Here is a 25815-nt window from a genome sequence, read left to right on the forward strand (position 1 = left end):
TCTTTTTTTCTTTTTATAATTGTTGTAAACTTTTAATTTGCAAGTTCAAAAATAACAAAATCAAAAAAGAACTTGCAACTTAATTTCAAGTATTATATACTATTCAATAAAAATATCAAATGAAAGTCTTCGGAGCTTGATCCTTACATATTGCCTATTGGTCTTATTAAATAATTTTTTGTAGCCACTTACTTTCAACTTTCAATTTTAAAATTATAAAATTCAAATTTTAAATTTAAAACTTTAAACTTCAAAGTTTAATTCTAAGCCTTAACAGTTTGCAAACACTTAAGTATCAATAACATTGAATAAGAAAAATAAAATTTACTTAAAAAAATAAAAATAAAAAATTGCACGGCCCGGTCCAGCCCGCTAAGCCCGAACTCGGACGGATAAAAAAAACTCCGAAAAAGTACAGTCCGCTAACAGCCCGCAACGTTAAACGAACGGGCTAGTTTTTTTTGTGTCCAGCCCGTCCCAGCCCGCCCGTTAAACACCCATAGTTCCAACTTCCAACAATTCTCTCCTCTCTCTCTCTCTCTCTCTCTCTCTCTCTCTCTCTCTCTCTCTCTCTCTTCTCTCTTCTCTCTATCTCTTTCTTCTTCTAACATTGACCTATTTGGGAGGACCAAAGTCAGCTTCAATTTTGTTTCACAAGATTTTGCTTAGTCGGAAGATTTTTGAAATCCCAGTGGGCAAACTAAAAGACTAAACTGTTCTCAGTTCTTTAATCAGGTAATTTCAAGAAACCCTTCGCTATTATTTGATCGTTTCTCTATATGTGTTCTAATTCTTATGAAATTTTGGAAGTAGCAAAGAGGAATTACTATGTGCCTTTCTTTTAAGCGCAAAGTCTTTCATCGTTTGTATATCACTTATAATAAACTAATTTATATCGAGCATAATTCTTACTGTTTACTTCACCTTTAGATAGAGATGTCAATGGAAGATATTGCTGATTCTTGTGAACAAAGCTCCTCAACTACACTAAAATGATCAAAACAACAAATTTCCACTGTTCGGGATTCTTTTGTTAAGGTAACATAGACGGTAATTTCTAGTGATGGAAAGATTAAAGTCCAATGTACGCTTTATGAAAAAGACTACATATATGATCCTAAATTTGGAATGTCAAATTTGAAGCGCCATTTGTTGATAAAACATCCATTGAATAATACAAAAGAGGGTCACAGTGAACCAATAGATCAGAAAGTTTATCGAGAGAAAATATCATTAGCCATAGTCAAGCATAACTATGCTTTCAGTTTTGTAGAACATAAAGGCATCAGAGACCTTCATTCGTATTTAAATCTAGTAGCGAAGCATATATCAAAAAACAAGGAGAAGTCATATATTTTGAATATGTATACAAGCGAAAAAGATATTTTTAAAAACGAGCTTGATGCTATTCCTAGTAGATTGTGTTTGACATTAGATATGTGAACTTTACTAGCATCTAATGGCTTTATGTGTGTAACGGCTCAGTATGTGGATTTAAATTTGGTTCTTCAGAAGAGGGTGTTGATTTTTCGTCATGTTCCTCCTCCACATTCGGGTGCGATTTTAGGTACCTTGTTGATTAAATTTCTTAAAGAATGGGGGATCGAAAAGAAAATCTTTACCATTACATTAGATAATGCTACTTGCAATTACAATGTAGTGAATAGTTTAAAGAATCATTTGTCTTCGATGAGTTCACTAATTTGTGACGGAAAGTTTCTTCATGTCCGTTGTGGGAATGACATTTTGAAATTAATTGTTAAGACGAACTTAGAGAAGGCTGATGCAGCTATTACGAAAACTAGAGAAGATGTTAAGCATATCAAGAATTCAGAAACAAGAATAATGAAATTTGTGGAGTGTCTAAGTAATCTTGGTCTATCATGTTCTAAGAAGCTACGCCAAGATATGCCTATTCGATGGAACTCCACCTACCAAATACTTGAAAGTGCTCTTCTTTATCGGCAAGCTTATATTCACTATAACTTGATTTGTTGATTTTAGACATGGCCTTTCTGAAGATGAATGAAAAAGGGTCGAGATTATAGCTATGTTTTTGAAGCCATTTTATGACATTACGGCGTTATTTTCTGGATGTAAATGCCGAACGACTAATTTGCATCTTCCTAATATTTTTCAAATCTTCATCCTGAGGAGATTGCTGAGGAAAAAGTGAAGGCTATTGAAGAGAACTTACAATTATTGTTCAAAGAGTACTTGATACCTTCGACTACAACCTCGTTATAAGGGGGATCATGCTTGTAGTAATGGTAGAAATGAAATGAGGGATGCATTTGATGAGTTTGAGAGTCAGTTGGAGTCAAGCAACGGTAAAACACAACTAGAGTTGTATTTGGAGAAAGCTAATCTTGACCGTATAACAAATCCGAATCTGGATGTGGCTTTTGGAAGGATAATAGGCAAAGGTATCTAGAACTCTCATTAATGGCACGAGATATCTTGAGTGTTTCAATCACCACAGTAGCCTCTGAATCTGCATTTAGTAGGTGGTCATTTTATTGGAAAGTTTTGAACTTCTATTCTTCCCGCAAATGCCAAGGCAAAGCTATGTACTAGGGATTGGATTTGTGGAAGAGAAGGTAAATTAATATTCTCTAGATTGGTTTATTTTATTTTCTAAATAACTAATAAACTATAATATTTTATATATATTTTTTTAAAATTGTATAAGGTCTTGATGATGGATCCGACTCTGATGAAGAAGATGATATTGTTGTTGATCTTCAACCTTATCTTGCGAAACTTAGAGGTAAGAGTACCCTCTGTTGTTCTCATTTTCCTTGTTTCTCTTTCTTTTGTTTTCTTAACTGCTATTAGTAATAAACACTAATGTGGTAATTAAAAAAAAGAGAGAAAAAGAGTGTGTGTGTGCGTGTTTTCTTTCTTGTGTCAGTTTTTGCTTAGCTTCTCAAAATATGTTTTCCCTTCAAAATTCCTCTTCTGTTTTCTGGTTTTTCCTATCTTCAGTCTTTTTGCTTATTATAAGCATAATTTACTTTAGTTGTGTTCAAACCAAATTGTTCCCATGATTTCAGAGCTTTTTGCAGTGTAATATTTTTTGGATTATTGTTAGAAAAATATGAATGTGTGAATAATACACAACTAGCACAATTTCAAGAATGACATATTTTTCTTCACTATTTGCATTACTGTAGTTTACATGCTCAAGAAAAGCTCAAGGTTGGAGTCCTTTATATCTCTTGTAATGGCAAACTGTAAATCTTTTATCAAAAAATTTCATTTTCCTCTTCTTATTATACTTAAGTTCCTTGATGTTTTGTGAACCTCTCTTTGTCACGACCCATTTCCCACTATAGGCCGTGATCGCGTACAACGTTACCATTAGGCAAGCAAATAGTGAACTATCAACTTAATTGTTTATTTTTTTCTTTTGAAATCATAGAAAACCATGGCAATACAAAAAGATTTTTAAACATGAAAAGGAAATGGTGACAATATTAAGAAAAAACCATAACATCTACTAGAATCTCTCAAAATCCGGTATAACAAGTGCGTGAGCATATACTAGGAAGTACAATACTAATACAATATTGGCATGGAATGTAAAATAGACAAGACAACATAAATAAACATGACGGAGATTCCATATGCTGCGGATCATAACAAAGAATGCAGCTCACCATAAAGTCCCCTAAATAGCTGCGCTCATGTGCCCCAATGACCACCAAAAATACATGCACAAACAGTGCAGAAGTGTAGCATGAGTACATAAATTAATACGTACCCAATAAGTATCTAGCCTAACCTTGGAGAAGTGGTGACGAGGGGTCGACATCGACATTTACTAGTGGTCCAATAAATCAGTAAAATAAATTATAAATAGATATGAAACACAACGGTAGTAAATAGGCAAGAACTCTAACTATCATAATCCTCCAACATAATGTCCATGTGAATTTCTCAATTATCATAAGCTATCTCAACAGATAAGACTTATCAAGTGCTATCTCAAACAGATAAGGAATATCATGTAAATGCCAGGTCTCAATCAAAAGGGAAATCTCATGAATATTCGGACTCCTAGCGATATGCCAAGGTCGTCTGACATGATCCATAAAGTTGTATACATACACTACCTAGGTCGTACAACCTGATTCATAGATGCACGTCATATATACTGCTATTTCAAAGCAATGCCGAGGCATTCGACCCGATCCCCAGGAAGAGAAAAAACTTATCGAATTACAGGCCAAGTATTGAGAACACAAGAATGAGAACATTAAGTAAGCATGACTTTTACCGACAATCAAATCTTCTGCCAAACAACTCAAGGTAGTGAGGTTCGACCTAGCATGATCTCTAATAAAATTTAAATTATAAATTTTAGGTAATCAAACTAATAAGTTGAGTTCAAGTAATACAAATATTGCATGATAACATCCTAAATCTATCCGGACATGAACATGATTTTAGCCACACACAAACTCTTGTCACCTCGTGTGTACGTAGAATGCACAACTAGTAGAGCATAACAAATTTAACACCTACATGATAGTTTTTCCCTCACAAGGTTAGACAGGAGACTTACCTCGCTCCAAAATCCAATAACCGGCTCTAACACTTCTCTAATACTTCAAACCGATGCCAATTGATTTGAAACTAGTCAAACAATGTGCAAACCAATCAAGATATACCCAATACTAGCAATTTAATAATTTAAAATAGTTCCCAACTTTGCTCGAAAAGTCAACAAGGTCAACCCCCAGGACCACATGCCCGGATTTCAAAAAATTTCGAAGATAAACATTACCCAAAACACCACGAACTCAAATATATAATTTATAATTTTATGTCTAATTTCGTGGTCAAAATCCAAAAATACCATTTCTAGGTTTTCTTCCAAAATCTCAGAATTTCTACCAATTTTCATGTTAGAATCCATATATAACTCATGTATTTAGCTCAAAATGTGTAGAAATCACGTACCTCGTGATGAATGATGAAAAAGCCACTTCAAAATCGCCCCAAAACCGGCTATAATGGAAGAAATGAGCCAAATCCTGATTTCGCAAACTTAATACACTGTTCAACGACCCTTCATCGCGAACACGACATGTCCCTCGCGTTCGCGAATCGCATTCAACTCCTGCTCCAAGATCCTTCTTCCCGAATGCGAGAGAGGGCTCACGAACGCGATGCCTTACCAGGCCTGACCATCACGAACGTGGCCTCTCCTTCGCGAACGTGAAGGCCATTCCTCATATCCAGCCTTAACTACGCGAACGCGATGAACCTCTGCCCCAAACCTTCGCGAATGCGTAGCACAAATTCCCAGCAGCCACAATTCCTTCTTCGCGAACGCGTGAGTTCCTTTTCGTTCGCAAAGAACAACACCAGAAACCAGAACCAACAACAGCAAAACATAGAGAAATGATTCGAAACCATTCCGTAATGCACGCGAGGCCCCCGGGACCCCGTCCAATCATACCAACAAGTTACAATACCTCATCAAAACTTGTTGAAAGGCTCGAAACACCATGAATAACATCAAAACTATGAATCGACGATCAAAACGTCCTCTTAACTTTCAAATCATTCAAACTTCACCGAACGTGTCTGAACCATACATAAACAATCCGGAATGACGCCAAATTTTACGTACAAGCCACAGATCCCAATATGAACATATTCCAAAGCTCGGAATCCCAAACAGATATCTATAACACCAAAGGCCACTTCAAATAAAACTTAGGAAATTCCAAGACTTGCAAAATGCCAACTTTGCACAATAAGCGCTGAAATGCTCCCGGTCCACCCGAAACTCGATCCGAACATACGCCCAAATCAAAAATCATCATACGAGCATGTTAGAACCTTTAAATCCTGATACCAGGGTCGTTTACTCAAAAGTCAAACCTTGGTCAACTCTTCCGACTTAAAGCTTCATAATGCATAAGGTGAAGCTACTCAAGGTCTCAAACTGTCGAACGACGCGCTAGAGCTCAAAACGACCGGTCGGGTAGTTATATTCTCCCCCACTTAAATATACGTTCATCCTTGAATGCGCCAAGAACCGTTCTAGTGTTGCCCAAAATCACTATTTAATACCTCGTGCACCTACCCGTCCCATCGCAACCCATATAAGCACATTAGCTCAAGCCAGACTGAAGATCCTTCCTGCTACCTTATCCCACAAGCCTTAGAACAAAATTCCAACATCACGAATTCTCTATAAGGTTCGATTCTAACATACGTACGCCATATAAATATCAACACGCTGTACCAAAAGATGATCATGCACCCATGTTGAAATTACACAATGCACTGCAAAATTTGTATGCCCATAATAACATCATCCAACCACAATAGCTGAAAATTTACGAACCTGATGCCCGTAATATATATTAGGACATATATAAGCCATGTTACAATGCTCGCAATACTGCAACAATGAATAAGATGTGTAAAAATGCATAACAACCTTCCAAATCAATAATTTATGAAGTCTCTCTGCTTGACAAGAACCATTGCCTCATTCTGAACTGATTTGTGATATTTTCCCTCTAATATACATTACATAAATCTGATTGCACTGATTTCAGGTCCAACAATCCCGTCTCACCCAGTACAAGCTGCTCGGGCAATAAGCCACCTCAAACACAATCTAAAATCTCATACGACGCCATCAATGTGTCGACAAACTACAACATGCATATGATCAATAAGGAAAAATGAACTCTGGTAAAGAACTACCCAGCCCGCATAATATTCAAATCAACCAGACAACTCTATGAACCTATCTCAAGGGTAATAAACAAAACACACGAAATACGTATAAGGAATTGTACTCAACATTTCACTGTTACGGCGTGCAAACCGATCCACACATAACAACCGATAAGGAAATACCCATCGAGCCAAAATGCTTATACCCATTTATGCCCGAATATCGACCACAAGCATGCCAAGTGCAAAAACACAACCCCGGGGAGACAGATAGTGCCATGCGCTACAAAATGCCAAGCACGACTAAGGTGCATTAAACGACATGCACCTCCAGAGCCTTCTCGCTTATATAACACCACAAGCTACATAAAATCACAACACACGTGTGAATAATCCAGCCGTCTCACAACCCATATGGCATAAAAGAGTAGCACCTATATAGACGAAGGCATGAATATCATCCACCACGCCCGAAGACCTATCCATAAGCAATGCTATGCCGAGTGAGCATATCTCATCTTGTATAGAATATACATACAATTAGGCCTACCCACAGACCTCAAGGCTGATTCCGATCATCCCCAATAGGTTTATAACCTCCCAAGGATCCACAATGACCCTATCCATGACACATACGATCAACCATCAAATCAGGAACAAACTTCCACAGTCCGCAACCAAGGAACATAAAGTCTCTTAGACATAAAATTTCCATTTAACGACATTACCGGAATTATCATACCTGATTTCAATCTCTACCACATAAATGACTGACACGCCATATTTATACGATTATCCCGCAGGAGATATTCCCACGGCCTTCCGCACCAGGTAGCAAAATCTGCACATCAATGGCTACCAACCATACTATTTCTGCAATACAAATCTAGAATATGTAATTCAATTCAGAATGCTTCTTCCACAAAACACCATTCTCAGGCGTCACTAAAATAGCACCAGCTTACTCTAGACTTCTGAAATTCCCCCCCCCCCTCCGAGCTCGTGACATTCCTGTCATAACTGGACCGCAACCTTGATCCTTAAATTCCAATTTCCACACCGCTCACTGCACCTATTATGTTATTACACGAGAGTGCAAGAATCCCATCGTAAATACTGAACCACCAGTGGGATAGCCACTCTATCGGCTAGAACCCTTTCACTTTAACTAAGTTTAGAAGAATAATCGCAACACAAAACCAACTCCCCATAACCACAAAAGACACAGAAATCAAGTCGTGACCGAGACCGTCATAACTCTTCGGGACCCATTTGCACATAACCAAACCATCAGGATTGAATCCCATCAAATAGCCAGATTACGGAGGCTGTCAAGCCCCCAAGTATAGCCACCAAACACCTATATAGCCTTACCATACAGAAGGAACCTATCATCTCCTTAACCATGCTGATCCAGACCACTACTAGACTGACTCAACTTCTCCCGATTCCCTTTTGACTTGCCTTCAAGGTAGCACCTCTCTTTACCAACAAGCTATGGATCCCAATCAACACCCATTTCGAGTAAACCAAATCACGATACCACGTTGTCTCAATACCCATATGCAATTTTATACCCTCCTCATGCACTTAATAATATCTCTAACTGATAAACCTGCGCTTATTAGATCTTCTTTGAATCCGAAGTTGTTTCTCCTATTTCATAGTCTACTGCTAAAGAATTCCTCAGCCATATAACAAACCCGAAAATCCTTAGGCCTCACACCTTAAATCTCGAATCCACTAGAATCATTAATGAGAGTCACCCACTCTAATCTAGTCCCGATTATTTAACCAAACAACTAGTGCTCCATTATCATATGAGCACTCTAATGAAACAACCGGATGAATCCTTTCCCTTGTACATCACATCCACTTGAAGTATAAAATCTGAATCATTCCACAACCCTCACATATCAATAAGGTTACATGTAGCACATCTCCATCAAATCCCTTGATCGAATTACCCCTAGTGTTTTGTTCCCTTAGCCATAACTAATGCACCAACGTACCGATAACCCATAACTGCAAAGGCACATAACCACGTGACCAATCATAGATGGTAGGCTCCCCCACTTAACTTTAAGCCACAATCACATAAATTCAGAACCCACAATGACTCCTCCTTCTCAGTTACCATGATCTCACACCGCTACTCGACCTATTTCTCATAAGTTCTTGTTGCACTAATGATAACACATCCCGAATTATCTTTCACAATCTCACACTCGACCTCCTGACAATTGTATTATCTTCTTCAAGCGCCCAGAGCTCACATCGCAGTACATGACTCCTATTGGATAGAAGGAAGAACTCTTTATAGGAACTTCATCAGAAGTCATGTAACCCCTAACCTTCTCACATGAGATATATACCACATGCGAACCTCATACCGACATCCTCCAACGGCATAACAATAAACACATCCGTTATGAAATCACTTAATTCTTCTAGTCTACGCTCATCTGCCAGCTGTAAGAGTCCGTTCATCCCATTAGCACCAACTGAAAGTCCAACAATACGTTTGAAACTCGAAGCCACATAGCATCCCAAAATGACAGTCAAGCATTCCTATCCATCTTCATTCCAAGTGAACTCCTTTTCGTCATATACAAACTTCCTAAGTATAGAAGCCACCATCTTTAACGAAATACATATACTTAGTATTCTGCCAACCATGACCCAAATCATACAAAGCTTTCCCAAAGCAAACCACTCGATCTCTATTGCTCATACTCGACCTGCTAACGATTCAACCACCACAATATATCCAGTAATGCCCCATTTTCTGCCACCAATAATGCCGCCCCATATCACGATCCTCCTTCGTAGCACCCGGAGAAATAGAATTCCATCAACTCTAAGCCTCCTCAAGGATCATCTCTCTCAAACCATCAATACTGGAAACACCGATTCGACTCCAAAATCTCAACACACCGTCATCTCCGATAACCACTTTTAGATGTTATTTCACTGCACCTTGTCCCGAAGGCAAACAGATAAAGACCACCATACTGATCCAATTCTCACTATAGGCCGTGATGGCGCCAACGTCGCCGCTAGGTAAGCCAACAGTGAACTGTCACGATCCAATTCCCACTATAGGCCGTGATGGCATCCAACGTCATCGTTAGGCAAGCCAACAGTGAACTACCAACTTAATTATTCATTTCTTTCTCTTGAAATCATGATTTTATTAAATAAAGAAAAATCAATGCGGAGAAAACCATGGCTATATAAAAACAATATTTAAAAATGAAAAGGAAATGGTGACAATATTAAGCAAAACCATAACATCTACTAGAAACTCCAAAAATGCGGTGTAACAAGTGCATGAGCATATACTAGGAAGTACAATACTAATACAATATCTGTCTAGAATGTAAAAATAGACAAGACAACATAAATGAACATGTTAGAGACTCCGTATGCTGCAGATCATAACATGGAATGTAGCTCACCGTAAAGTCCTCACAATAGATGCGCTCATGCGCCCCAATGACCACCAAAAATACCTGCACAATCAGTGCAGAAGTGTTATCATGAGTACGTAAATCAATACGTACCCAATAAGTATCTAGCCTAACCTAGGAGAAGTAGTGATGAGAGGTCTACATCAACACTTACTAGTGGTGCAATAAATTAGTAAAATAAATTATAAATAGAAATGAAACACAACGGTAGTAAAGAGGTAAGAACTGTAACTATGGTAGTAAAGAGGTAAGAACTGTAACTATCATAATCCTTCAACATAATGTGGTGAATTGATCAATTATCATAAGCTATATCAGCATATAAAAATTATCAAGTGCTATCTCTAACAGATAAGTAATATCATGTAAATTCCAGGTCTCGATCCATAGGGAAATCTGATGAATATTCGGACTCCTAGCAAAATTATGCACGAGTTATGCCAAGGTCGTACGAGCCGATTCATAGAGTAATTTACATACACTGTCGAGGTCGTACAGACCGATTCATGGGCGCATATACTGCTATTTCATAGCACTACCAAGGCGTTCGGCCCCATCCTCAGGAAGAGAAGAAACTTATCGATTTACGGGCCACGTATTGGCAACACTAGGACAGGAACATAAAGTAAGCATGTCTTTTACTAGCAATCAAATCTTCCATCAAACAACTCAAGGTAATGAGGTTCGACCTAGCATGATCTCTTATCAAATTAAAATTATAAGTTTTATGTAATCAAACTAACAAGTTGAGTTCAAGTAATACAAATATTGCATGATAACGTCCTAAGTCTACCCAGATATGAACATGATTTTAGCCACGCACGAACTCTCATTACCTCGTACGTATGTAGCACCCATACAACTAGTAGCACATAACAAATTTAACACTTACGTGGTAGTTTCCTCCTCACAAGGTTAGACAGGAGACTTACCTCGCTCCGAAATCCTATAACCTGCTCCAACGCCTCTCTAATACTTCATACCGATGCCAATTTTTCCGAAACTAGTCAAATAACGTACAAACCAATCAAGATATACTCCAATACTCATAATTTAACAATTTATAACAATTCCCAATTTTGCTCGAAAAGTCAACAAGGTCAACCCCCGGGCCCACGTGCTCTAATTTTGAAAAGTTTTGAAGATAAACATTACCCATAACACCACGAACTCAAATATATAATTTATTCCTAATTCCATGTCCAATTTTGTGGTCAAAATTCAAAAATACTATTTCTAGTCTTTCTTCCAAAATCCCACAATTTCTACCAATTTTCATGTTAGAATCTTTATATAACTCATGTATTTAGCTCACAATGTGTAGAAATCACGTACCTTGTGATGAATACCCCAAGTACCCTTCACAGTTTGCTGCAAAGCCGATCCTCATCCACATAATAAACCTGAAAATCCTTAAGCACCACACCTTAAATCTCAAATCCACTAGAACCATTATTGAGAGTCGCCCACTCTAATCTAGTCCTGATTATTTAAGCAAACAACTAGTGCTCCCTTAGCACATCAGCACTCCAATGAAACAACCGGATGAAACCTTTCCCTTGTACATCACATCCACCAGAAGTAGAAAATCTGAATCATTCCACAACCCTCACATATCAATAAGGTTACACATAGAACACCTCTATCAAATCCCTTGCTCGAATTACCTCTGATGTTTTCTTCCCTTAGCCATAACAAATCCACCAACGTACAGATAACCCATAACTGCAAAGGCATATAACCACGTGACCCAATCATAGACGGTTGGCTCCCCCACTTAGCATTAAGAAATAATTACATAAGTCTAGAACTCACAATGATTCCACCTTCCCAGTTACTATGATCTCACACTGTTACTCGGTCTATTTCTCATAGTTTCTTGTTGCACTAATGATAACACATCCCGAATTAGCTTCCAAATCGCACACTTAACCTCCTGATAGCCGTACCATCTTCTTCAAGTGATCCATGCTCACATCGCAGTACATGTATCCTATTGGATAGAAGGAATAGCTCTTTATAGGAACTTCATTAGAAGTCATGCAACCCCTAACCTTCTCACATGAGATAGCCCACCTGTGTAACCTCATACCGACATCCTCCAACGGCATAGCCATAACCACATCCATTATGAAATCAGTTAATTTTCCTAGGTCCACGCTCATCCGCCAGCTGTAAGAGTCCTCTCATCCCATTAGTACCAACTGAAGGTCCAACAATACATTTGAAACTCGAAGCAACATAACATCCCAAAATGATATAAAAACTTCTTTCCGTCATATAAAAACTTCCTTATTATAGAAGCTACCATCTCTAACGAAATACATAGACTTAGTATTCTTCTCACCATGACCCAAATCATGCGAAGCTTTCTCAAAGCAAGTGGCTACCCTGCCACTAAATCCATACGATACGCTCTCACTCCCACTTCGATTTAGCCTCCTACCAAAGAGAAACACCTAATCTTTGCTGCTCATACTCGACCTGCTAACAATTCAACCATCGCAATATATCCAGTAATGCCCCATCTTCCGCCACCAATAATGCCACCCCACATCACGATCCTTTTCCGTAGAACCCGAACAAATAGAATTCCATCAACTCTAAGCCTCTTCAAGGATCATCTCTCTCGAACCATCAATACAGGAAACACCGATTCAACTCCGAAATTGCAACATACCGTCATCTCCGATAGTCGCTTTTTAGATACCATTTCACCGCACCTTGCCCCGAAGGCAAACAAATAAAGACCACCATAGCAACCAGCCTTAATGTGTTCCAACAAGAATTCCGCCAAGTCCGGAAATATCAAATCTCACCACTTTGTCAACCAAAGCCTGAACATCCATAGTCTAATTGCCTCTCTACCGCTGGAATTAAATACCAAATCTTTAAACCATGAATCGAATAATCATCCTCTCGAGTCAGTCACTGCCGCGAAACATAGTTAAGCACCCTACCATTTACACCAGCACTGTGCGATAACAACGTATGAACATCGCAATGCACTATGCATAGTCTCGAAACCTTAGGCAACACTAACACTGGGCTGGAACGATAGAATACTCCTCCACAAGGCAATGATAATAGTCCACGCGCACACGCGAGGAAAATCATCCTATACCACATATGTAGCATCTTCACAACTCGTCAATTCCCAATTAATAATAAGCACTCAACATCGCGTTCTAATGAGTGGGAAGGAGCTGAAGGCATATGCTTCAACGAAATCGAATTGCACGACGAGGAATCAAGAAAGGGAAATTCTCCTAACAGCCCCGCAGCCTCTCGAAGATAAGTACATACTTCTCCGTACTGATCCACAAGACTCTACTAGACTTGCTCATGACTCATGAGACCTAAGTGAACCTAGTGCTCTGATACCAAGCTATCACGATCCAATTCCCCCTATAGGCCGTGATAGCGCCCAACGTCGCCGTTAGGCAAGCCAACAGTGAACTATCAACTTAATTATTCATTTTTTTCTTTTGAAATCATAATTTTATTAAATAATGAAAAATCAATGCGGAGAAAACCATGGCGATATAAAAACAATATTTAAAAATGAAAAGGAAATGGTGACAATATTAAGCAAATCCATAACATCTACTAGAAACTCCAAACATTCGGTGTAACAAGTGCATGAGCATATACTAGGAAGTAGATTACTAATAGAATATCTGTCAGGAATGTAAAAATAGACAGGAGAACATAAATGAACATGATAAAGACTCCGTATGAATCGCTGCTCAACAATAAAGTCCGTAACGTGGAATGCAGCTCACCATAAAGTCCCCTAAATAGCTGCGCTCATGCGCCCCAATGACCACCAAAGATACCCGCACAATCAATGCAGAAGTGTAGCATGAGTACGTAAATCAACGCATACACAGTAAGTATCTAGCCTAACCTAGAGAAGTAGTGACGAGGGGTCGACATATACACTGACTAGTGGTCCAATAAACCAGTAAAATAAATTATAAATAGATATGAAACACAGCGGTATTAAAGAGGTAAGAACTGTAACTTTCATTATCCTCCAACATAATGTCCATGTGAATTTCTCAATTATCATAAGCGATATCAACATATAAAAATTATCAAGTGCTATCTCTAACAGATAAGTAATATCATGTTAATGCCAGGTCTCGATCAATAGGGAAATCTAATGAATATTCGGACTCCTAGCAAAATTACGCACGAGGTATGCCAAGGTCGTATGACCTGATTCATAGAGTCATGTACATACATTGCCGAGGTCGTACATCCCGATCCATAGATGCATATCATAATACTGCTATTTCATAGTACTACCAAGTCGTTCGGCCCGATCCCCATGAAGAGAAGAAACTTATCGATTTACCAGCCACGTATTGGCAACACAAGGACATGAACATAAAGTAAGCATGACTTTTATTAGCAATCAAATCTTCCGCCAAACATTTCAAGGTAATGAGGTTCGACCTAACATGATCTATAATCAAATTTAAATTATAAGTTTTAGGTAATCAAACTAACAAGTTGAGTTCAAGTAATACAAATATTGCATGATAATATCCTAAGTATACCCGGACATGAACCTGATTTTAGCCACGCACGGACTCTCGTCACCTCGTGCGTATGTAGCACCCACAACTAGTAGCGTATAACAAATTTAGCGCCTACATGGCAATTTCTCCCTCACAAGGTCAGGCAGGAGACTTACCTCGCTTCGAAATCCGATAACTGGCTCTAATGCCTCTCTAATACTTCAAAACGATGCTAATTGATCCGAAACTAGTCAACAATGTGCAAACTATTCAAGATATACTCCAATACTCGTAATTTAACAATTTATAACAATTACCAACTTCGCTCGAAAAGTCAACAAGGTCAAACCCCGCGCCCACGTGCCCGAATTTTTAAAATTTTCGAAGATAAACATTACCCATAACACCACGAACTCAAATATATAATTTATTCTTAATTCCATATCCAATTTCGTGGTCAAAATTCAAAAAAACCATTTTTAGGGTTTCTTCCAAAATCCCATAATTTCTACCAATTTTCATGTAGGAATCCATACATAACTCATGTAGTTAGCTCACAATATGTAGAAATCACGTACCTTGTGATGAATGATGAAAAAGCCCTTCAAAATCACCCCAAAACCGTCTCCAATGGAAGAAATGAGATGAAATGAGCCAAATCCCACTTTTTCAAACTTATACACTGCCCAAGCAACCATTCACCGCGAACGCGACATGTCCCTCACGTTTGCGAAGCACATCCAGCTCCCGCTCCAAGATCCTTCTTCGCAAACATGAGAGAGGACTCACAAACGAGATGCCTTACCAGGCCTGACCATCGTGAATGCGGCCTCTCCTTAACGAACGTGAAGGCCTTTCCGCAGACCCAGCCTTTACTTCGCGAACGCGACGTCTTTGCCGCAAATATGATGAACCTTCACGAACGCGAGACTTCCCTCGTGAACGCGTAGCACAAATTCCTAGTAGCCACAATTCCTTCTTCACAAACGCATGAATTCCTACGCATTCGCGAAGAACAACACGAGAAACCAGCTCCGGCAACAACAAAACATAGAGAAATGATTCGAAACCATCCGAAAACGCATCCGAAGCCCCCGGGACCCCGTCCAATCACACTAAGAAGTCCCAATACCTCATCCAAACTTATTAAAAAGGCTTGAAACTCCACGAATAACATCAAAACCACGAATCGATGATCAAAACCTCCTCTCAACTTTCAAATCATTCAAACTTCGTCGTCTGAACCATACTTCAGCATTCCGGAATGACGCCAAATTTTACGTACAAACCTTAAATCATAATACGAACCTATTCCAAGGCTCAAAATCCCAAACGAACATCAATAACACCAAAGTACACTTCAAATCAAACTTAGGAAATTTCAAAACTTTCAAAATGCCAACTTTCCATAATAAATGCCGAAACGCTCCCGGTCTACCCGAAACTCGATCCGAACATACGCCCAAATCCAAAATCATCATACGAACCTATTGAGACCTTCAAATCCCGATTCCAGGGTTGTTTACTCAAAATTAAAACCTTGGTCAAGTCTTCCAACTTAAAGCTTGTGAATTGAGAATTATTTATTCAAATCAACTCCGAACTCTTCGAAAATTGAAACCAACCACACATGCATGTCATAATACATAGGGTGAAGCTAATCAAGGCCTCAAACCGCCAAACGATGCCCTAGAGTTCAAAACGGCCGGTCAGGACATTACATTCCCCCTACTTAATCATACGTTCGTCCTCGAACGTGCCAAGAACCGTTCCACTGTTGACCAAAATAAATGTTTAACACCTCGTACACCTACCTGTGCCACCGCAACCAATATGAGCACATTAGCTAAAGCCATACTGAAGATCCTTCCTGCTACCTTGCCCCCAAGATTTAGAAACAAATTCCAACATTCAGAATTCTCGACAAGGTCCGATTCTAACATACGTAATCAATCTCAACACGTTGTACCAAAACATGATCATGCACCCATGCTGAAATCACACAATGCACCGCATAATTTGTATGCCAATAATTACATCATCCAACCACGATACCTATAAATTCACGAACCCGATGCCCTTAATATACCTCATAACACATATAAGTCATGTTCCAACCCTCGCAATATTGCAACAGTGAAAGAGATGTGTAGAAACTCATAACCACCCGCCAAATCAATAACTTATGGAGTCTCTCCGCTTGACAAGAACCATTGCCTCATTCTAAACTTATTAGTGATAGTTTCCCTCTAATACACATTATATAAATTCGATTGCACTGATTTCAGGTCTAACTACCTCGTCTCACCCAATACAAGCTGCTCAGGTAATAAGCCACCTCAAACCCCATCTAAAATCTCATACGACGCTATCAATGCACCGACAAGCTACAACCCGAATATGGACAATCAGGAAAAATAAACTATGGTAAAGAACTACCCAACCCACATAACATTCAAATCAACCAGACAACGCTATGAATCTATCTCAAGGGTAATAAACAAAACCCAGGAAATAAGTATAAGGAACTGTACTCAACATCTCACTGTTGCGGCATGCAACCCGATCTAAATATCTTACCCACGGTGGCATGCCGCCCGATTCACACATAACAATCAATAAGGAAATACCCATCGAGCCAAAATGCTCATACCCAGGGAAATGCCAGAATATAGACCACAAGCATGACAAGTGCATAAACACAACCCTATAGAGACAGATAATACCATGCGCTACAAAATGCCAACCACGACTAAGGTGCAATAAATGACCTGCACCTCGAGAGCCATCTCGTTCATATAACACCATAAGCTACATAGGATCACAACACACGTGTGAATAATCCAGCCGTCTCACAACCCATATGGCATAAAAGAGTAGCACCTGAAATAGACGAAGGCAAGAATATCATCCACCACTCCCAAAGACCTATCCATAAGCAATGCTATGCCGAGTAAGCATATCTGATCTAGTATAGAATATACATTCATATCAGGCCTACCCAGGGACCTCAAGGCCAAGTTAGATCATCCCAAAATAGGTCTATAACCTCCCAAGGATCCACAATGACCTATCAATGACACATACGATCAACCGTCAAATCAGGAACAAACTTCCACAGTCCGCAACTAAGGAACATAGTGTCTCTTAGACATAGACTCTCAAATTAGAGACATTACCGGAATCTTTATAAGTGGTTTCAATCTCTACCACATAAATGACTGACACATCACATTTATACGATCCTCTCGCGGGAGATACTCCCACAACCTTCCGCACCAGGTAGCAAAATCTGCACATCTATGGCTACCAACAATACTATTTCTGCAATACAAATATGGAATCCATAATTCAGTACACAATGCCTCTTCCACAATACACCATTCTCAAGAGACACTAAAATAGCGCCAGCATACTCTGGATATCTGAAATCCCCCCCCAACTCTGTCGAGCTCGTGACATTCCTGTCAAAACTGGACCGCAACCTTGATCCTCAAATTCCTATTTCCACACCGCTCACTGCACCTATTATTCTATTACACGAGAGTACAAAAATCCTATCATAAATACTAAACCACCAGTGGGATAACCACTCTATCGTCCAGAACCCTTTCACTTAACTCAGTTCAAAAGAAGAATCGCAATACACAACCAACTCCCCATAACCGCAAAAGATAAAATCAAGTTGTGGCTGAGACCGTCATAACCATTCGGGACCCATTTGCACATAACCAAACCATCAGGATATAATCCCATCAAATAGCCTGATTACGGAGGCTGTCAAGCCCGCAAGTATAACCACGAAACACCTGTATAGCCTTACCACACCGAAGGAACTGATCATTTCCTTAACCATGCTGATCCAGACCACTACAAGACTGATTCAGCTTCTTCCAATTCTCTTTTGACTTGCCTTCAAGGTAGCACCTCTCTTTGCCAGCATGCTATGGATCCAATCAACACCCATTTAGAGTGACCCAAATCACGAGACCACGTCGTCTCAATACCCATATGCAATTTTATACCCTCCCCATGCACTCAATAGTATCTCCAATAATACATCTGCGCTGATTAGATCTTCTGCGAATCCGTAGTTGTTTCTGCCGTTTCTCTAATGCTGCACCGTAGACCCCATAATAACATTAAAATACTCTATGTACCCTTCACAGTCTGCTGCAAAACCGAACCTCATCCACATAACAAACCCGAAAATCCTTAAGCACCAGACCTTAAATCTCAAATCCACTAGAACTATTATTGAGAGTCACACACTCTAATCTAGTCTTGATTATTTAACCAAACAACTAGTGCTTTGTTAGCAAATCAACACTCTAATGAAGCAACCGGATGAAACCTTTACCTTGTACATCACATCTACCAAATGTATAAAATCTGAATCATTCCACAACCCTCACATATCAATAAGGTTACACGTAGCACAACTCCATCAAATCCCTTGCTCGAATTACCTCTGATGTTTTCTTCCCTTAGCAATAACTAATCCACCAACGTACTGATAACCCATAACTGCAAAGGCACATAACCACGTGACCCAAGATGGTACACTTGTCTGCCACATCCCAAATTGTCTGCCACAATCGCACACTTGACCTCCTGATAGCCGTACCATTTTCTTCAAGCGATCCATGCTCACATCGCAGTACATGCCTACTATTGGATAGAAGGCAGAACTCTTTATAGGAACTTCAACAGAATTCATGCAACCCCTAACCTTCTCACATGATATAGCCCACCTGTCTAACCTCACACATCCTCCAACGGCATAGCCATAACCACATCCATTATGAAATCAATTAATTTTTCCAAGTCCACGCTCATCCGCCAACTGTAAGAGTCTGTTCATCCCATTAGCATCAACTGAAGGTCCAACAATACATTTGAAACTCGAAGCCACATAACATCCTAAAATGACAGTCAAGTATTCCTATCCTTCTTCATTCCAAGCGAACCCCTTTCCATCATATACAAACTTCCTAAGTATAGAAGCCACCATTTCTAACGAAATACATAGATTTAGTCTTCCTCCTACCATGACCTAAATCGTACGAAGTTTTCTCAAAGCAAGTGGCTACCCTGCCACAAAATCCATATGATACGCTCTCACTCCCACTTTGATTTAGCCTCCTACCGAAGCGAACCACCCTATCTCTGCTGCTCATACTTAACTTGCTAACAATTCAACCACCGCAATATATTCAGTAATGCCCATATTCCACCACCAATAATGCCGCCCCACATCACGATCCTTCTCCGTAGCACCCGAACAAATAGAATTCCATCAACTCTAAGCCTTCTCAAGGATCATCTCTCTCAAACTATCAATATAGGAAACATCGATTCAACTCCGAAATTGCAACACACCGTCATCTCCGATAACCTCTTTTTAGATACCATTTCACTGCACCTTGCCCCAAAGGAAAATAAATAAAGACCATGATACCGACGAGCCTTAATGCATTCCAACGAGAATTCTGCTAAGTCCTGAAATATCAAATCTCACTACTCCGTCAACCAAAGCCTGAATATCCATAGTCCAATCGCCTCTCCACCACTGGAATTAAATACCAAATCTCTAAACCATGAATCGAATAATCCTCCTCTCGAGTCATTTACTGCAGTGACACATAGTTAAACACCTACCATTTACACCAGCACTGTGCGATAATAACACATGAACATCGCAATGCACTGTGCATAGCCTCGAAACCGTAAGAAAAACTAACACTAGGCTGGAACGACATAACACTCCTCCACAAGGCGATGATAATAGTCTGCCCGCATACACAGGGAAAAACATCCTGCACCATATCTCTAGCATCTTCATAATTCATCAATTCCTAATTGATAATAAGCGCTCAACATCGCATTCGAATGAGTAGGAAGGAGCTAAAGACATAAGCTTCAATGAAATCGAATCGAACGACGAGGTATCAAGAAAAAGAAATTCTCGTAACAACCCTGTAGCCTCTCGAAGATAAGTATAGACTTCTCTGAACCAATCCACAAGACTCTACTAGACTTGCTAATGGCTTGTGAGACCTAAGTGAACATAGTGCTCTGATACCAAGCTGTCACGACCCAATTCCTATTATAAGTCATGATGGCGCCCAACGTCGTCGTTAGGCAACCCTACAGTGAACTATCAACTTAATTATTCATTTTTTCTTTGAAATCATGAGTTTTATTAAATAAAGAAAAATCAATACGGAGAAAACCATGGTGATACAAAAATAATATTTAAACATGAAAAGGAAATGGTGACAATATTAAGTGCATGAGCATATACTAGGAAGTAGAATACTAATAGAATATCTGTCGGGAATGTAAAAATAAACAGGATAACATAAATGAACATGATAAAGACTCTGTATGCTGTGGATCGTAACATGGAATGCAGCTCACCATAAAGTCCCCTAAATAGCTGCGCTCATGCGCCCCAATGACCACCAAAGATACCCGCACAATTAATGCAGAACTGTAGCATGAGTACGTAAATCAACGCATACACAGTAAGTATCTAGCCTAACCCAGAAAAGTAGTGACGAGGGGTCGACATATACATTGACTAGTGGTTCTATAAACCAGTAAAATAAATTATAAATAGATATGAAGCACAACAGTAGTAAAGAGGTAAGAACGATAACTATCATAATCCTCAAACATAATGTCCATGTGAATTTCTCAATTATCATAAGCTATCTCAACAGATAAGAATTATCAAGTGCTATCTCAAACAGATAAGGAATATCATGTAAATTCCATGTCTCGATCAAAAGGGAAATCTCATGAATATTCGGACTCCTAGCGATATTACACATGAGTTATGCTGAGGTCGTACGACCCGATCCATAAAGTCGTGTACATACATTGCCGAGGTCGTACATCCCGATCTATGGATGCATCTCATATATATATATTGCTATTTCATAGCACTGCCGAGGCGTTCGACCCGATCCCCAGGAAGAAAAGAAACTTATTGAATTACAGGCCACGTATTGGCAACACAAGGACATGAAACATAAAGTAAGCATCACTTCTACCAACAATCAAATCTTTCGCCAAACAACTCAAGGTAATGAGGTTCGACCTAACATGATCTCTAATCAAATTTAAATTATAAGTATTAGATAATCAAACTAACAAGTTGAGTTCAAGTAATACAAATATTGCATGATAACGTCCTAAGTCTACTCGGGTATCTACATGATTTTAGTTACGTACGAACTCTCATCACCTCGTACATTTGTAGCACCCATAACTAGTAGCACACATCAAATTTAATACCTACAGGGTAGTTATCCCCACACAAGGTTAGACAGGAGACTTACCTCGCTCGAAAATCCAATAATCTACTCCAATGCCTCTCTAATACTTCAAACCGATGTTAATTGATCTGAAACTAGTCAAACAATGTGCAAACCAATCATGATATACTCTAATACTCGTAATTTAACAATTTCCAACTTCGCTCGAAAAGTCAACAAAGTCAACCTCCGAGCCCACGTGCCTGGATTTTGAAAATATTTGAAGATAAATATTAGTCATAATACCACGAACTCAAATATATAATTTATTCCTAATTCCATGTCAAATTTCGTGGTAAAAATTCAAAAATACTATTTTAGAGTTTCTTTCAAAATTTTACAATTTCTACCAATTTTTATATATTACTCGTGTATTTATCTCACAATGTGTACAAATCACAATGTGTAGAAATCACGTACCTTGTGACGAATGATGAAAAAGCCACTTCAAAATCGCCCCAAAACCGGCTCCAATGGAAGAAATAATAAGAAATGAGCCAAATCCCCATTTTGCAAACTTATACACTGCCCAGGCGACCCTTCATCGCGAACGCGACATGTCCCTCGCATTCGCGAAGCACATCCAACTCCTTCTCCAAGATCCTTTTTCGTGAGCACAAGAGAGCGCTTGTGAACGCGATGCCTTACCAGGCCTAACCATCGCGAACACGGCCTCTCCTTCGGGAACGCGAAGGCCTTTCCTCAGACCCAGCCTTAACTACACGAACGTGATGCCTTTGCCGCGAATGCGATGAACCTGTGCCCCAAACCTTCGCGAACGTGAGACTTTCCTCGCGAACACGTAGCACAAACTCCTAGCATCCATAATTCTTCTTCGCGAATGCTTGAATTCCTACACGTTCGCGAAGAACAACACCAGAAACCAGTACCAACAAAACATAGAGAAATGATCTGAAACCATCCCGAAATGTACCCTGGGACCCCATCCAATCACACCAACAAGTCTCAATACCTCAATCAAAATCACAAATTGATGATCAAAACCTCCTCTTAACTTTCAAATCATTCAAACTTCGTCGTCCGAACCATACTTAAACATTCCGAAATGACAGAAAATTTTACGTACAAGCCACAAATCACAATACGAACCTATTCCAAGGCTCACAATCCCAAACGGATATTAATAACACCAAAGTTCACTTCAAATCAAACTTAGAAAATTTCAAAACTTTCAAAATGACAACTTTCCACAATAAGCACCGAAACACTCCTGGTTCATCCGAAACTCGATCCGAATATACGCCCAAGTCCAAAATCATCATATGAAACTATTGGAACCTTCAAATCCCGATTTCGGGGTCGTTTACTCAAAAGTCAAACCTATTTCAACTCTTCCAACTTAAAACTTTTGAATTGAGAATTATTCTTCCAAATCAACTCCGAACTCCTTGAATATTCGAAACCAACCACACGTGCAAGTCATAATGCATAAGGTAAAGCTACTCAATGCATCAAACCTCCAAACGACGCGCTAGAGCTCAAAATGACCGGTCTGGTCATTACACTCTCCTTGTTCAAGAATTGGTTGAAACTTTTTGTTCAATTCAAAAGTTTCAATCTTTGTCGTAAGATCTGATATATTACTGCTAATATTTACAAGTTTGAAGGTGTTATTCTCTAATAATTTCTCCCGTTTTATTCTAAGTGTCATTTTCCTATCCTTAAAGTTTGCACCTTTTTGCTTCTTCTTTTTGTTGGGTTTATTACCTGAATTTTGATGGCCTTTTCTTTGGAAAGTAGCATTTCAGAACTGGGGTATGAAATATTTGGAGGAGTGAAGTTAACTATTATGTGGTAATTTTTTATGACTTCGAAATCGTATGATAACCCTCAAAATTTAATTTGCAATTGATGAATCAAGCAGTGTCAAAATTATATACTTCCAAATTGTATGTTGCTGGTGCATTTAATGTATTTTGTTGTCTTGATACTTGATATTTTGTTGTATACTATAGGAGTTTGGAGATCTGGTTTGAGCGAGCTCCTTTTAATTTTCATTGTTCAGCTTTCAGATTAGACCTTTAATAGTCAATATTATATTAATTAATAGAAGAACTAAAGCAAAAAATATGATACATTTGTTTGATCTTTTTCCTCTTGGTTGCAGTGGTGTAAACAAAAAACGAACTACAATGTGAAATCTTGACTATACTACTCCCATATAATAGATGAGAACTTGCAGATGAAGAGAATGTATGAGAGAACATGCAGATGAAGAGAATTTGCAGATGAAGAACTAGTCAATCCCTTACTACTTGAATTGCAGATGAAGAATTTAAGTGAACTTTGTATATTTTTTATATTTAATCATAGTACTTAGTTTTGTGAACTTTATATATTATTAACAATTAATCATAGAAAAATTTAAAGTCACAAGTTTTGATACTGTTAAACTTGCTATAAATTATACCTTATCAAGTGGCAGCAAATTCATATTATTTCAGTAATGTTCATGTGTTGTGCGGAGAGGGATTTTCCGACAACAAAAAAACTTTTCTCCCAAACCGAGGTGATAGACCACCTTATGGCCGTGAATCGGTCCCTAAGGAACCCCGAAAAAGTGGCAGCAAATTCATATAGAGCTTGAGGCTAATGTGAATGGATAATATAGTTATTCATTTTATCTGCCAATTAATCCGTTTTTATCCGTATTAAATATGAGTCGTATCAGATAATTTAATTATTTTTGCATTACTCATTTTTGACCTGCCCATATCCGACCCGACCCCGCCCGTTTGCCACCCCTATACATGATCTATTAGTATCATTACTCTTTTGGCTCCTTTTTTTTTTTTTTACTATGCTTGTATTGTGAAAAAAATCAATTAACTATTCTTAATAAATAAAAGGAGTTCTTTGGTTGCATGGCGTTGTTATGCTATTGTTAAAGGTTTAAGCCGAAAAGCCTCCTACTCTATCCTATTTATACAAACCTATCACAGTCTTTCATTTTCTTTCACTAAACTAGCCAGTAATGATTCTAAGGCCCCAAGGAGAATAAATAAACAGAATAATTTATTACTTTACCGTTCTTAGGAGAGAACCTCCTGTATTTTTCCCGGACATTGAACAGTTGCAGTTTATTTACCTTGGTGGAGCTTGAGAAACCAAGTTCCTTTACAGGAATTTTCACTTTTGTGTCAGCTTCTGATCTGTGCAGATACTTTCTTCCTTAAGGCACCATTTTGAAGTCAAAAAGAAATACTCATATGCTTTACCCCTAGGGCTTTGGTTAAGTGTAATGGCTCATCAAGTGATGTGTGAATTAGGCACATATCTTGCCATTGACTAAAACCTTATTAAGGTGGAGAATAATAGAGGGGCGTGTCTATTATCCACTGAGTCTTGAACCGTGCGCCGAACGGCGGCTTGACATTTTTTGGTTTTCAAAAAACAAGTTAGTTTTTTGGAAGTAAATTATACTGAAAAAGGTTTTGACCATTCTTGTTCTTCGTATTTGTTGAAGGAGTCCTCACCACTTCTTCAAGGCTGGTACGAGAGAGAAGATAGAAACTATACTGAAAAAGGTTTTCTTGTATCTGGTCATTTGACTAGAAAAGTTAAAATGCAAAGAGGATAGTCCTTAAAATTTTATTCCTTATCCTGCAAACTTAATTTGCAAGGAAGTACACTCTTGGATAAAAGTTTTTTAATGAGGAGTAAGCAATTTTAATATGTTGTTCCTGACTGTGCTTCCAAACTTCTATTTTTTAATATTTTTGTGAGATAATCTAATCATCCATGGTTCTCTGTCATTTG

The 25815-nt window shown here is 38.8% G+C and overlaps 1 long non-coding RNA gene across 1 annotated transcript; it reads left to right on the forward strand.

Annotated features, from left to right (window-relative positions):
- Positions 1-534: 534 nt before the first annotated feature.
- LOC138891782 (uncharacterized) lies at positions 535-24432 on the forward strand. The gene is made up of 4 exons (XR_011408105.1): positions 535-735; positions 2158-2600; positions 2693-2770; positions 24164-24432. It is a non-coding gene; the product is annotated as an uncharacterized lncRNA (long non-coding RNA).
- Positions 24433-25815: the final 1383 nt, after the last annotated feature.

The sequence above is a fragment of the Nicotiana tomentosiformis genome, chromosome 5 (assembly GCF_000390325.3).
Source record: "Nicotiana tomentosiformis chromosome 5, ASM39032v3, whole genome shotgun sequence".
In the NCBI taxonomy this organism is placed as follows: Eukaryota; Viridiplantae; Streptophyta; class Magnoliopsida; order Solanales; family Solanaceae; genus Nicotiana; species Nicotiana tomentosiformis.